Genomic DNA, 14951 nt, shown 5'->3' with positions numbered 1-14951 from the left:
CTCTTGGGGTTCCTGGATTCTCAGTGAGCCAACCCGCTACGCCTCAGCGACTCCCCTGTCATGAGTCAATCTTCTATTTTGTATTTGTTCACCTCTGCTACTTAAGCCCCCTTCTGTTCTTCTTCCGCTCTGACATTTTCTTAGTCAGCTGTACCATCACCTCTTTGGCCTTTGCCGACTCCAGTATTCACCCACCTCGTTTAAGAATAGTGCCTAAAAACTCTCCAATGCTTAATCCCACCTCCCAGACACAGGAGGTGTTTTCTGCTGCTGAGGCGTTTTTTTTGGCAGCTGCCATTTGTTGTACGGGACAGCCAATAAATACACACCTATTCACTGCACTCTCACTACTTCATATCTCTCAATAAGTCTGAATTAAACCTATACATACATGCATACAGCTCTTACAATCAAAGCAAGAACACAATCAGTGAATGAGAAAACCATATTTGTAGGATAAATAGTACACATGCGGACAGAATAGCCTAACTGCGAGCAAAACAAGCCAACTGCAAGAACAATAATTAAAATGCTGACAATCGCAGGCAATAAAACCAAATGAGCACAAAAAGGGTAAAATATAGTAACATGCAGATTAATGCAGTAACACGTGGTCAAATTTGGTAAAATGTGTAACATTTGGTAAACTGCTGCACACTGTGATGAACTGCCTCGGAGTATCTCTAACAATACCCCCCAATTCCATGGTGTTGTATCGGCAAGCCTGACTTCACCCTTTCCTCGCATACAAATACGTTCCTTGGCGGCCGAGCAGGCTTCTCTCAATATCCCTGGTGAACTAGTGGTCCCCTGTTTAGCCTGAATTGGCAGGTGGCCTAGTGGGCCATTACCAATATCCCTGGTTGTTTAGTGTTATTTTGAGCACCCTCAATTTCTAATGATCTCCTGGAGATGCACACACCCTCCCTCTCAACCCCTACTTTCCCTTTTAAAGTGCCATGACCCTGTTATTTTCTTCCCCCTGTGTGGTTCCACAATGCAGCTCTCTGTCCGGAAACCATCTCCCATCTCTACTCTCCTTTCACCTATAGAGAAAAGAAAAGAAAGAAAAGAAACTTCTCACTGGATCAGAGACAGGGACAAGAAAAAGAGATCCGACTCGGGAAAGCTCTCTATTGTGAAGCCTGGTGTGCCCAACTAATGATGCAGGATGTTGGACCAGTGACATCATTGCACCAGCTTTGCCCATAGTTGAAACTGTGGACGTTGGCGATGCCCTGTTAATCCTCGGGCCAGCTCTCTCCCACAACACACAAACCACCGGGCGACATGCACTGGCCCCCAGGGACATTTCCCACAGTTCTGTGAACTACAAAGACACACCTTAGACAACCGCACACACAAATCCTCCTTCTGCTCTTGGAGGAGCATCCATGAGAAATAGACTTCTGGGGACAATGTTCAACCTATAAAGGTGGTTCTTCCTGAGATTTCCATGGCACAGATGTAGATGAGGGATGTTTTCATGCATGTAGACGTCTTTTTAAAGAAGATCAAATTACTAGTCTCTTTGCCCTATTTATATATAGTACATCAGAGACATGAACCGACAATGCATTTTACCATCCCAGCAGTTTCCAAGTAAGGGAAGGCGAAATGTCCACCAGCGAAACAGAATTTGCAAAATCCTCTAATAAATCAGTTCTGCTGGTTGGGTGGTTTCCCACCTTTTCTGACACCAATTTTTTTAAAACCTTTCTTTGCTGCTGACTTTTCGTTTGTCCCTGAAATGTCGGTTTTCAGGTGGTCCAAAAAAAAACACAAAACAATGACATTTCTGGGGGAAAGGAAATTAAAATAGGTAAACCATCCCGTTGTCACCCTAAACTCCTAATGGTCTCCTGGAGATGAACACAACATCCTCCCAAACCCTACTTTCCCGTTGAAGGCGCCATGACCCTGTTATTTGCTTCTCCCTGAGGGGGGGAGGGTCCACATTGCTACCCGCTCTCCCGACGCCATCTCTCAACTTACCTTGTAATCCACTGCACCTATAGAGAAAATAAAAGATAGAACATAAACTAGCAACAATAAGCTTCTCCCTGGATCAGAGAAGGGACAAGAAAGAAAGCTCTGACCCGGGCAAGCTCGCTATTGGGAAGCCTGGTGTGCCCAACTAATGATGCAGGATGTTGAAACAGTGACATCATTGCACCAGCTTTGCCCATAGTTGAAGCTGTGGAGGTCGGTGAAGGCCCTGTTAATCCTCGGCCCACCTCTCTCCCACAATACAAACCACCCGGGAGACACGTCCTGCACCCAAGGACATTTCCCACGTTTCTGTGAACCACAAAGACGCATCTTGGACAACAGCAAACACACATCCTCCGTCTGCTCTTGGAGAAGCATCCGGGAGAAATAGACTTCTGTGGCCAATGTTCAGCATATAAAGAGAATGTGAATGCATGGCACAGATTTAGATGAGGAATATTTGTCATGCATGTAGACATCTTTTGGAAAGAAGATAAAATTACATAGGGCCTGACTATAAGCTGTGCGGAGCGGTAAACATGCACCAGTAATGCTATTACTGCCCCATTACTATTCCGCCCAATCCCGAGTTGGCGGGAAACTCAGAGCATTCACCTCCAGCTGTCAGCTAGAGGTGAATGTGCCGACTTTCTGCCCCATTTTTGCTGCAATTACTGCAGGGCAATTACCGCTGTGGTAATTGCACCAAAAATGCCCAATTGAGTCCCATGGACTTAAAAAAATGGAGACTTAACCGGCCACCACAACTTGTGATCCGGCGCTAATGGAGGCGGGCCAAGTTGCAGTAATGCTAATTGCTTTGCAAGGTATCCCAGTGGATTTACCGCCGGGATACCGCCAAACTTATATTGAGGCCCATAGTCTCTTTACCCTATATAAATTTAGTATATCAGAGAAATCAAAAGACAATGTTTTCCCATCCCACCAGTTTCCAAGTAAGGGCAAGCGAAATTAGCGCCTACGAAACGTAATTTGCAAAATTCTCAAATAAATCCGTTACGCTGGCTGGGTGGTTTTCTACCTTTTCTGACACACTTTTCGTTTTTTTTTTGCCCGCAGAAATTTCGGTATTCCCTGAAATGTCATTTTGTGTGTGGTCTAAATGGGCAAAACACACCTTTCCAACCAAAATTCAGTTTTTCAAATTTTGGGTGCCAATTCTCCACCACAGGCGAAATGTGTGGATTGGACACCTTTTGCCTGGAATCTGCTAATTTTGCACCAGGACCGAATTGAGGAGTTCCACCCACCCCTAAGCACAGGTCACAACCCAAACCCTTCCAAGAAAAATGACGTGTGAGGGCCAACGTGGCTTCACATTTTTGTTTTCTTCTAGGTAATGCACCAGGTAGTGAAAGATTCCCAAATATACCTGCACTAGCCCGATGGTTCCGGTGCCAGCAAAATCATTATGACTTTCCATTGTTCAGGTCTCTCTGCAATGAACCACCATGACCGTGAAAATCGGCAGGCATGGGGACACAACACTGGCAGATCCCTACAATAGAAATACATGATGGATGAAGCCAAATAATATCGAAAAGTGTGTTCTGTGTCTTTTACCAATATCTACTAAGCAGTCAAGAAGATGAACACAGTTTACTATAGAAATGAGAGGTAAACACATTGGTGCAAAGATGTGAGCATGTACTTAGTACACTTGTGCGTTTCCAAGTATTTTGATGAATCATTGTTATGTACGGGCTAACCTACCCCAAACTACACTATTTGAAGGTATCGCGAGTCACCAATAATATTTGTAACTAGATAAGGCACGAGGCTGTAAACAAGTCCCTTGAAAGACAATGGCACTCAAAAGTGATTCACAATACGTTTTTTGTGCATGTGGGGGTATTTTATTCCGGATAATACAAGGTCAAAACAACACTGCTTTAATAGGTGGTCTCTTGCTGTAACTGATGGAAACATCTTTCAATAATGGATAGAGACATGTATTACTATAACTGTACAGTATGAATGCACCAATACCAATCTTGAATTACGTTGCCAACAATTTGTTTTAGGGCTATATGTGGTTTACAGTAAGTGAAATCGACTCAAGAACTCATGTACTAATCTCCTGCTGTAATCTAAATATAACTAGGATTCTCTCCATTTAAAGGAGTAGTTATGAATTGACTTAGAAGGATAATGCAGATTAAAGGGATCTAAAGACCCAACCATCACATTTAATTGATTTTTAAATTGATGGAGATGTTCTCTTAAGTGAGCTGCCTTTTGGACTGCATTCTGAGTCTGGCAGGAGGCACTGTGACTTCACCACACAACTGTCAAAAATTACAGCTGAACAGTGATAACATGATCTTGTAATATGAAAGTAGTGATTTTACAACTGAACATCACTTGTCACTATTCATAAGAGACAGTTACAGAGAATACAAGAGCCCATGTGTAATGCATTTAGCCCAGCTTTAGTAGTGGAGGGGCTCCAGTGTTAAATGTGTACACCCAGATTGAAAAGTTCTGTCAGTGAACAACTTTCTTTACCATATATACTCTGTGCTAAATCTGCCCTCCAAAGGTACACTTAAGTAGTTGCACGATTTTCTTTTTTTAACAGGTTGTTTCAAATTAAACTTCTCTAAGGACAACAGGTTTAAGGATTAACATCTCTGTTTTGCACAACAATTTCAAGTAGAAATCATAGCAAACAAGCACTATTCGATGTAGCCAAGTCAGGCACTGTCTGCTGTAAGCGCTGGAACACTTTTTGAGCCGTCTGTGTAATTATGGGTTTGATTCAGTGCTTGAGATGGATTGGATCTGTTCAGGTAATTACTGATTAAAGAGAGCGAGTAACACGCTCCTCACGTAGACATCTCAAGGGTATTCAAGGCAATCCAACCATGCTTATATTTCAATTGCAAAGAATATTTGAATTGCATTCAAGCTCGGTGGTTCAGATTACCCAAGCTCAGAAAAAAGGAAAATGATAACAGGGTTGTGGCTTCTATAAATGCATATCAAATCCGTGCAGATTGACTTAACCTTGATGTAAACAGTGAGCGTGATGCATACAAATTCAGCGCTCTTTAAGACTGGGAGCCTGATTTACAAAAGACTTTTACAACGGCAAAATCCCACTGAAAAAAACGATTTGTAAATCAGGCCTTAGAGTAGTAAGTAGTGTTTGCACGCTTTCCTTGTGGTAAATAGTTCACCAACTTGCACTAATAATATTTTTTAAACAACTAAGGAACTCATGTATTCAAAATGTAAGAGTAATGTTGGATAGTAACAATACATATAATCAAACGTAAGCATAATTGTAATACACTTTGGAAAGGACAATTGCCTCATTTATGATTTCAATCTCTTGGGAAAACACATTAGAAAAGGATACATATGCAATAGTGTGTCGAGTCCTGTGGTCTAGACTCTACCAAGGAACTGCTGCATTTTTTAAGGATAGTATTAACAGAATTCCATAGGTTGTGTAGAATACCTTTGTAATATGTATTGCCTATCAGCAATGTTTGTAAATATTTCTTTTTTTATGGGGCCAGCACTATTTTGGCTGCAATGTATTTACAGTACTTGTTGTGCGCAGCCTTCGAAGGCGCTGTTTACCATTTCACCACTTAAGCCCTGAATCATAAAATTATCTGCATGGAAAATAGCGCACGCAACTGCGCGTAAATCCACCTTTGCCGATTCACGGAATTGAATGTGCAGTACTTTTCGTGGACTTGTGTGGATTTTGCGCTGGTCTGGCACATCGCTGCGAGGGGAGGCTCGCCTTGCACAAGACTCCAAGCAGAGTGTGGGCTGGGCCTACGCAGTGAGCAAAATACGAGGCGAAAAATGCACAAAGAGTAATTACACGTTAATATGTGGCCGTGTTGAGGGACAGTCCACGGTCAATAAATCGCACGCCCATACCAGCGCAAATAAACTTGTATTCATGGATTCAAACTCTGAATGACGGGTCACGAAAATGTTAATGCAAATCCTGGTACACTCCCGCCACCTGATAGCAGGCATAAACATCAACACGCATCTATAAAGCACACAATACACATCAAATGAAACATATCCAGCCACGATTAATCCAGCATTTGTCGGAGCGATCCTGTACGGACACCGCAGGAGGAGGAGGATTGGCAGTGCCCGCATCTTCAACCCACGTATCACCCTCTTCGGGATGCTGATGACCAGATCTGTGGCAGGTACATGGTCCCACCTATATCCTCCTAGACGTGATTAGGGAGTGGGAAGATGGACTAACATCACCCACCATGTGCTCCCAAGCCCTTAGCCCCCTAGAAAAAGTTCTAACAGCATGGCAACTGGATTCTTCAAGCGGACCAATGCCTTAGTAGGCGGTAACTCCCATGCCACACAGTCATGATGCCTACACCAGGTGCTTGCATGCATAACTCCATGACTTTCTGTGTGCTGCCACATTTAAATAATAATAATAATAATAATAATAATAATAATAATAATAATAACAATAATAGTAATAATAATGCCAAGAACACCAGCAGAAAGGAATATTCATGCTGAATTTTTATGCTGTGGCACGCATCCCATGAGTGCTTGGTGCAATAAATTGCACCCACTGTGATGCTGGAAATGCATCGGAGGGACAGGGCCTCTGTATCCTTGTCCTTTACTGCTTTTTATTGTGCGTTATGTTGTGTTTTCCACGCAGGAGTTCATGTGGGACTCCTGGTGGTGCAGCTCTCTCTTTAGGTTTGGTGTACAGACACATGGGATACCCTTATGGCACCCATGGGTGCGGGTACAACCCTGTGCCCCTAGTGTAAGTTTTTGGGCACCTGTGTGTGGCCCACAGAGCAGGGTATGGGCTGGTGGCAGCTCCATGCTGAATTTGACAGCTGCCCTGAATATCCTCCATTTTGGGATACCCAGGCTCTGCCATTGGAATCAGTTAATTCCTGATAGGAAACAAGATGGCCCCTGTGGCCTCTTGCTTTCTATTGCCTATTACCTTTTTTTTCCCAAAGTCCTGCGAAGCCCTGACTCTGTCCCTTCCCCCTGACCGGCTGTTGGGTGGAAGTTCCATATATGTGTTGTTGTGAAGTCCATGCCAGACTGGCTGGAGCCTTCTCAACGACCGTATGTTGTGGGTACGCCTGTGGGTGGGACCTGGGTGAATGGAGTGTGTGATGAATACGCATTCTGTTTTGTGGGTGTCTAGTATCTGGTGTTTGACACAATGACTGAGACAGCCCTGCTCGAAACTGGTATGAATGCAGTGTGGAGTGTTGAATGTCTGGGTACTTGTCCCAATACACATAACTTGTTGTGAGTGTCTGAAGAGAAGTGAATGGCCTGAATGCACTATGTACCTGATTGGCTGCCTGCCTGCATGAATGCACTTCTGACCGATTGGTTGCCTGAGTGTGACCCAGCAGAATGAATGGGAGATCAACTGCTAGATCTGGGGGCCTCTCACTGCTAGAATTTGTGTTCAGAAGCTGAAGTCCACTACGATGAATAACTGGAGTAACCGAAGCTTAACCTTGAAGCCCTGCTGGACGAGAAGAATTGCTGTTGCTCTCCTTCGCAATCTGAAAGCTGCTGTGTCTCCAAGGACTGACGCAGAGAGGACTTGGTAAGGCGCCCTCTTCCCGAGCTATGAGGGACCATCTATGCCAAAGCTCAATGGTAGACAGACCTACGACAGGCTGCCGACCCGAGACGGGGACTGCCGCGGAATCCCAAGGAGAAGTGCCCAGACAGTTGTCCACCACTGTCGACAACCGCCGTCGCCGACTGGAGCCGCCGTGCTCCCGTTTGCCTAAGAACTTTAGAATCCAAGGACGCTCTCGTCCGCATCGTCGCAGCTGTATCCTGCCAGAGAAGGGCTGACCGTTGACCCGCCGAGGAGCATCCACCGGTGGGATTCCCACCACCCAAAGACCACAGAGACGCTGACGACTCAACGCCCTTGCTGGGCCACAGATCTTCAAACTCTTTGCGGTCCAGAACTATCGACACTGAGGTGCCTCGCACACCTCTTCCTTGCAGGACGTTTACGCTTCCCCGTCAACGAGCACCGCTAGGAATGAAGCTGCCACTTCACCGTCGTAGCTCACCCTGTTCTCCGGCAGACGTTTGATGACCCGTGACTCCTGCGCTAAACCCATGTCATGTGCATACACCCATCAGCATGTGCAGTAACACACTGCCTGCTCTCATGTCTTGCTCCACCTCTGCAACTGGAATGCATTTGCGAGCCATGTTTGCTCTTCCTGTGTGGCAGCACACATTTCCTGTCTCAGTGAGTCATGCACTCCCTGACTGCCCTCCCATCACTGTCATGTTGTGGTACCTGACAAGGACTTTGACACCCCTTCCACTTGATGTGCCTGGTCATTATTTGTGGATCTGGCAGATGCATACGTTCACTTTTATCCTCTGCACACATTCATTTGCTGTGCTTTGGACGGAGGTGCATGGCCAACAGGCACATGCTACTTTGTATTGCATTCACTTGTCACATGTTGATGGGGTGGTCACGGTGTTGATGATGCAATGTAGTGCTGTCTGGCTGGGGAGCTTCAGATTCCAATCTGCCAGGGAGTGACAGCGGATGCTCCGGACCAGGATTGGCCTTCACTGCTTCCTGTTGATCGTGTCAGCTGTGGACATGTGGGTGGTGTGCTACATGGTGGAGCCAGATCACAGAGGTTCAGGAGAGTTGCAGACCACAGAGGTTCAGGTGAGTTGCAGCCATACATTGAACTGCATGCATGGTAGTCTGTGGAGGAGCTGTCTGGGGTGGTGTCGGAGGTGACGGGGGCTGCCTGGGGTAGTGTGAGAGGTGAAGGGGGCTGCCTGGGGTGGTGACAGGGGGAAAGGGGGCTGCCTGGGGTAGTGTGAGAGGTGAAGGGGCTGCTGGGTGGTGTCTGGACTTCAGGGGGCTGCCTGGGGTGGTGTCGGAGGTGAAGGGGGCTAGTGTGTGGTGTCTGGACTTGAGGGGGCTGCCTGGGGTGGTGTCAGAGGTGAGTAGTCTAGTGGGTGGTGTCTGGACTTGAGGGGGCTGCCTGGGGTGGTGTCAGAGGTGAAGGGGGCTGCCTGGGGTACTGTCAGAGGTGAAGGGAGTTACCTGGTGTGGTATCAGAGGTGAAGGGGGCTGCTGGGTGGTGTCTGGACTTGAGGGGGTTGCCTGGGATGGTGTCAGAGGTGAAAAAGGCAATTGAGTGGTGGCTGGACTTGAGGGGGCTGCCTGGGTTTGTGTGGAGGTGAAGGGGGCTGCCTCGTGTGGTGTTGGATGTGAAGGGGGCTGGAGGGTGGTGTCTGGACTTTAGGGGCTGCCTGGGTTGGTGTCGGAATTGAAGGGACTGCCTTGGGTGGTGTCAGAGATTAAGGGGACTGCCTGGGGTGCTGTCAGAGGTGAACGGGGCTGCCTTGCGTGATGTTGGAGGTGAAAGGGGCTGGTGGGTGGTGACTGGACTTGTGAGGGCTGCCGGGTGTGGTGTCAGAGGTGAAGGGTGCTAGTGGGTGGTGTCTGGACTTGAGGGGACTGCCTGGGGTGCTGTCAGAGGTGAAGGGGCTGCCTGGTGTAGTGTCGGAGGTGAAGGGGGCTGTGGGTCTGTGTATGGACTTGAGGGAAATGCCTGGGTTCATGTCTGAGGTCAAGGGGGCTGGTGGTTGGTGTCTGTACTTGAGGAGGCTGCCTGGGAAGGTGTTGGAGGTGAAGGGTGCTGGTGGGTGTTGTCTGGACTAGAGGGGGCTGCTTGGTGTGGTGCCAGAGGTGAAGGGGGCTGGTGGGTGGTGCCTGGACTTGAGGAGGTTGCCTCGGGTGGTGTGGGAGGTGAAGGGGGCTGCCTGGTGTAGTGTTGGAGGGGAAGGGTTCTGCGTGGGTGGTGTCAGAGGTGAAGGGGGCTGGTGATTGGTGTCTGGACTTGAGGAGGCTGTCTGGGGTAGTGTCAGAGGTAAAGGGGGCTGGTGGGTGGTGTCTGAACTTGAAGGGGCTTCCTGGGGTGGTGCCAGAGGTGAAGGGGGCTTACTGATGTAGTGTCGGAGGTGAAGGGGTTGGTGGGTGGTCTCTGGACTTGAGGGGGCTGCCCTGGGTGGTGTTGGAGGCGAAGGGGGTGCCTGGGATAGTGCCAAAGATGAAGGGGGCTGCCTGGGGTTGTGTCGGAAGTGTAGGGGGCTGGTTGTTGGTATCTGGACTTGAGGGGACTGCTTGGAGTGGTGTTGGAGGTAAAGCGGGCTGCCTGGGGTGCTGTCGGAGGTGAAGGGAGCTGGTGGGTTGGCTGACTGGGGTGCTGTCGGAGGTGAATGATGTTGGTGGATCTTGTCTGCACTTGAGGGGGTTCCCTGCGGTGGTGTCAGAGGTGAAGGGGGGTGGTGGGTGGAGTCTGGACTTGAGGAGGTTTCCTGGGGTGGTGTCAGAGTTAACAGGGGCTGCCTGGTGTAGTTTTGGAGGTGAAGGGGGCTGGTGGGTGGTGTCTGGACTTGAGGGGGCTGCCTTGGGTGGTGTTGGAGGTGAAGGGGCTGCCTGGGGTAGTGCCAGAGGTGAAGGGGGCTGCCTGGGGTGGTTTCGGACATGCAGGCAGATGGTTGTTGGTGTCTGAACTTGAGGGGGCTGCCTCGCGTGGTGTCGGAGTTGAAGGGGGCTGCCTGGGTTAGTGTCAGAGGTGAAGGGTGCTGCCTGGATGGTGTCAGAGGTGAAGAGGGCTGGAGAGTGGTGCCTGGACTTCAAGGGGGCTGCCTGAGTTGGTGTCGGAGGTGAAGGGGGCTGGAGGGTGGTGTCTGGACATGAGGGGGTGGCTGGTTGGTGGTGTCTGGACTTCAGGGATTGATGTACAGTAGGGGTATATATATGCCTGCAGATTGGGTGCCTAGGGTGTAGGGGGGGTGGACTTGCTGTTTCACAGGGGTGCCTTAACATGCAAAGGAGCCTGTGTGTTTTTGTTGGGGGTGTGGCCTCGATTTACGAGGAGGCTCTCACATTTTTGCAGGGGTGCCGCCTTAGCTTACAAGGGAGCCCACCCTTTTTCTTTGGGGGTGCGGCATTAGATCACGAGGGAGCTCATGCGTCTTTTTTGGGGGGGGTGTCCTTGTTTTACAAGCGGGCTTTCGAGTTTTCACTGGGGTGCCGCCTTAGCTTACGAGGGAGCCCCTGTGTTTTTGTTGTGGGTGCCGCCTTATATTACGAGGATGTCCGCGCGGTTTCATTGTGGGGGTACAGCCACGACTTACAAGGTTGCTCTCACTTTTTCACAGGGGTGCCGCCTTGGCTTACGAGGGAGCCCACGTGTTTTCTTTGGGAGTGCATCCACGACTTACGAGGTAGCCCCCATGTTTTTGCAGTGGTGCTGGATGGTGGCTCATGGGTGGATACAGAGGTTTGCGTTTGAGTTGGTGTATGGCTTGGGTTTTGGTTTGCATCGGGGCATGTTGTGGGCATTCCTCGCACAGCTCCATTCCCTTTGCTTGTCTGCTGGAATTGCGCAATTGGATCCACAAATAGGCCAAGCACGCAGATTTACTGCACCACGCAGGCTCGCGCATTGTCCTTGTGCACTTTCTGCACGTATTTCCAGGAATCGGGCCCTAACTTTCTCCTAGCCATTCAAAGGAGTTAAAGCACCTGCGCCTTTACGCATTGACATGATCAAAGGTGTGTGATGAAGGCATCCATCCTTTCAAGCACATGGGGGTTCAGACGCTCATTACTCCCAGTGGTAATGGTGGCCATGGGGTTGAACCCCTAGCCGGTGCATCCTTGGTAGATTGGGAAGCCAGGTTCAAAACGAGTGTCGGACCTCATCAATGCGGAAAACATCTTATCACCTCATTCAGCTGGGTCCTAGGATTAGTAAATTGTTCTTTAGTATTTATTTCTTGTTTTTGTTTTCATTCATACGTTTTTATATTCTTTGAGCTTCGGGTTCAATAAATATGAACTGTAAATGCACACTGGCAAATGTGCGCCATTTCTTGTTTATTATTTATTCTTTTTAGTAAACCGCTCCTGATTTTTCAGTTCCTTTTCTGTGCGAGGAGAATATGTGTATACTTACTATTTAAACAGAAACAATCTACCAATAGAGCACTTCTCAGTGAGCCCCCAAACCACCACCTTGTTCAAAAGCAGTGTGCAACCTAAGCTGCCCTCCACTGACTTAACTTTGCCCAGCTGTTCCCAGACTAAATCTCCTATCAGCCCTAGCCAGCATTCTAGATGCAGAGCTGTAGTCCAAAACATCAAGAATATTGCAAGTTGCATGCCTCCAACTTTTAAGACTAAACGGTTTGCTTACTGCTCAGTACTGTGGGCCTCCTGCTATAGGTTATGGTGTCAAAGCATTGTGCCTGTCAGAGAGGCAACAGAGGAGCATGCAGTACTGGTACATGGTAGCACGGTCGGGTAGATACTTGTGAAGAGGGCAGAGGATATATAAAATGCTCAGGAAGACATGAGAAAGAAAAGGTGGAGGAGCTGTGTGTACAATAAGACCTCAGTGTTTCTGGGACTCAACTATATTCTGTGGTGCACAGTGCTGAATTGAAACACTGCTGGATAGAGGTGCTCTCCATGCCAGGGGGTATGTCCAGAATTACTCACACCTGAACATCTGTTTTATGTTATGTTGTTCAATAGTTATACTTTGCCCATTCCCACTGTAGGGGTCTTATGGCACCTGGCCTTCTTTGAAAGGTGGAATAGTGTGACAGTTCCAGGGTGTCACCAGGTCTTACTTAGTCTGTGAAAAGGAAAAAGAGGTTTCGGGAGGAGGTGATAGGAAAGAGAAATTAGACAATAGAATGAACAAAACAAAGGAGAAAAACAATTGGGGTGAGTGTGAGTGGGCATGGCTGTCAAAGTACGGATGAGTGTTTCTGAAATGTGATAAGTTATTGGAAAGCACAAGTGTAGGACTCAGGAGAATACAGCTCAGTTAGAGCAGAATGGTATTGTGACGGAAATATCTAGAACTGAAGAAGCATGGTACTAGATGTTAGATGGTGTCTGTATGATGGACTCCAGAGGTGCTCAATTGGGCCCTAGTAGTGTGGAGGCTTTCAGCAGATTTGTTTGTAAGAAACAATCCCTATATCAAGGGAGAGCATTTTGTTTTGCCAAGCCTGCTGATGGCAGTGTCAGAGATAGGAGATGGACATGCATATAAATACGCTTGGGAAAAACATGAGGTAAGTGGTAGGGGACAGAAGAAGAGATATGATGGACTTGTGTCCAGTAATATTAGGTTCTGTGATCTTGTCTGTACTTTATACAATGACATTGTTAACAAAATAGCTGAAGCAGCCAGCTCATCAAGCTAGGTAAACAATTACAGTCCTAAGCAGAACCTTTATAAACTCCAATACACTAGATACCCAACAGTGCCATCCTCCAGATCAGATGGAAAGCAACCGCAGGGTGAGTTGCCTTCTCATTAATGCTCATTCCATATGCCAATGACAACATCTATTAATTACTCCTTTGAGACAGAACTGGGTTGCTCTTTGTCCTGCCCAATTAATGTAGTCAACTTCACCAGCAAGAGGATGAGAGGGATCACCTTCAGAGAAAGGATTACCTCAAAAAGCTACACATGTATGATATTATATGATATGATAGGTTATTTATAACACACTTAATTCCCAGAGATTTCTAAGCGCGGACCCGGGGTTCAAACCTGTGGTGCTCCGCGTCGTCTTGCTGCCAAGGCGAGCACGTTTCCCCTGAGATTTCCTGCCGAGACATACTGAAACAATGCAACTGTACAGAAATAACCTGACTCTTGCCAACAAGCGGGAGCAGTTAACAAAGGACACGAAAGACAGTGATAGCCTTTGCTCTCTGCTAAAAAAATGTAGTATTGGTTGCAATGTTAAAAAGAATGTCTATAATATTAATGATTGCTTATGTTTACAAAGCAGAAACCCCAACTTGTGACCATGCCAGCTGCAAACATACAGTAGCCTCAGGCAAAGCTGAGCCTGTGCTTCATTAGGCGAAAAGGCCACAATGCAATGCCTACTCCCAAATGCAAATGATAACAGACAGACACTTTCTACACTCGCTAGGATACAAGCAAACATTCTCATGTAAACAAAAGAAAATGAAGGTGTATATTAAAGCGGATTCAGGACACAGATAACCAGAAAACAATTACTGCAGAGGCATTCCTTGCTTGGCCCATGCTTGCACCTGACTGTAAGATTGCTCACCTGTGGGTTGTCAAAAGACACAGTACTTACCATACAAATGTGTCTTCAGCCAGGACAATAGTCAAGGTGCACTAAAAGTGCAACCAAGTTTCTGAAGTACCACCATTGCTCTTGGACTATTTTTATTTTTTATTTTATTGTTTAAAGCGCAAGCATAACAGAGCAGTGGAGCACTTTATAGGAAGTGGGTTTCCAGCGTTTATGCTGGCATCCTTTAACAGTAGCACATTAATGTGAGTTGCAGTCTGTCCATTAATCTGTGCCCCAATAGGAATTAGTCTTTGGTCAAGTGTTGTTGAAAAAGTCACATTTCAAGAGATTTGTGAAACTGGAGAATTGTGGAGGCATTCTGAGGAAACATTGAGTGTGAGTTCCAGAGGTTGGGTGCATGCCAAGAGAAGACTATTTTGTGGGTTCCCTCTTTGAGGACAAGTTGTGATTCAAGGTGGTTGGTCGTTTTGCTGTGTGAGGAGCTTCTACCACAAGATATGTGGATCTCAGCCACCAGGTTTGCTGGTGTACCACTGGTGACTGCTTTGTAAATGGTACATGCATTCTTGAAAAGTATCCTGGCCTGGAGAGGAAACCAATGTAGTTCATGTAGTAGAGGGTGATGTGGTCAAATGTCTATGCACATGTAATAAGATGTGCTTTTGTGTATTGAACTGCTTTTAGTGGAGCCAAGTAAGAGGCTGAGAGCCCCGTCAGGAGGGTATTCATCCAAACACTGTGCAAAAACACAAGAGGCTGTACTA

The sequence above is a fragment of the Ambystoma mexicanum genome, chromosome 1q (genome assembly GCF_040938575.1).
Source record: "Ambystoma mexicanum isolate Mex_15411 chromosome 1q, UKY_AmexF1_1, whole genome shotgun sequence".
Taxonomy (NCBI): Eukaryota; Metazoa; Chordata; class Amphibia; order Caudata; family Ambystomatidae; genus Ambystoma; species Ambystoma mexicanum.
This window is presented reverse-complemented; position numbering follows the sequence as displayed.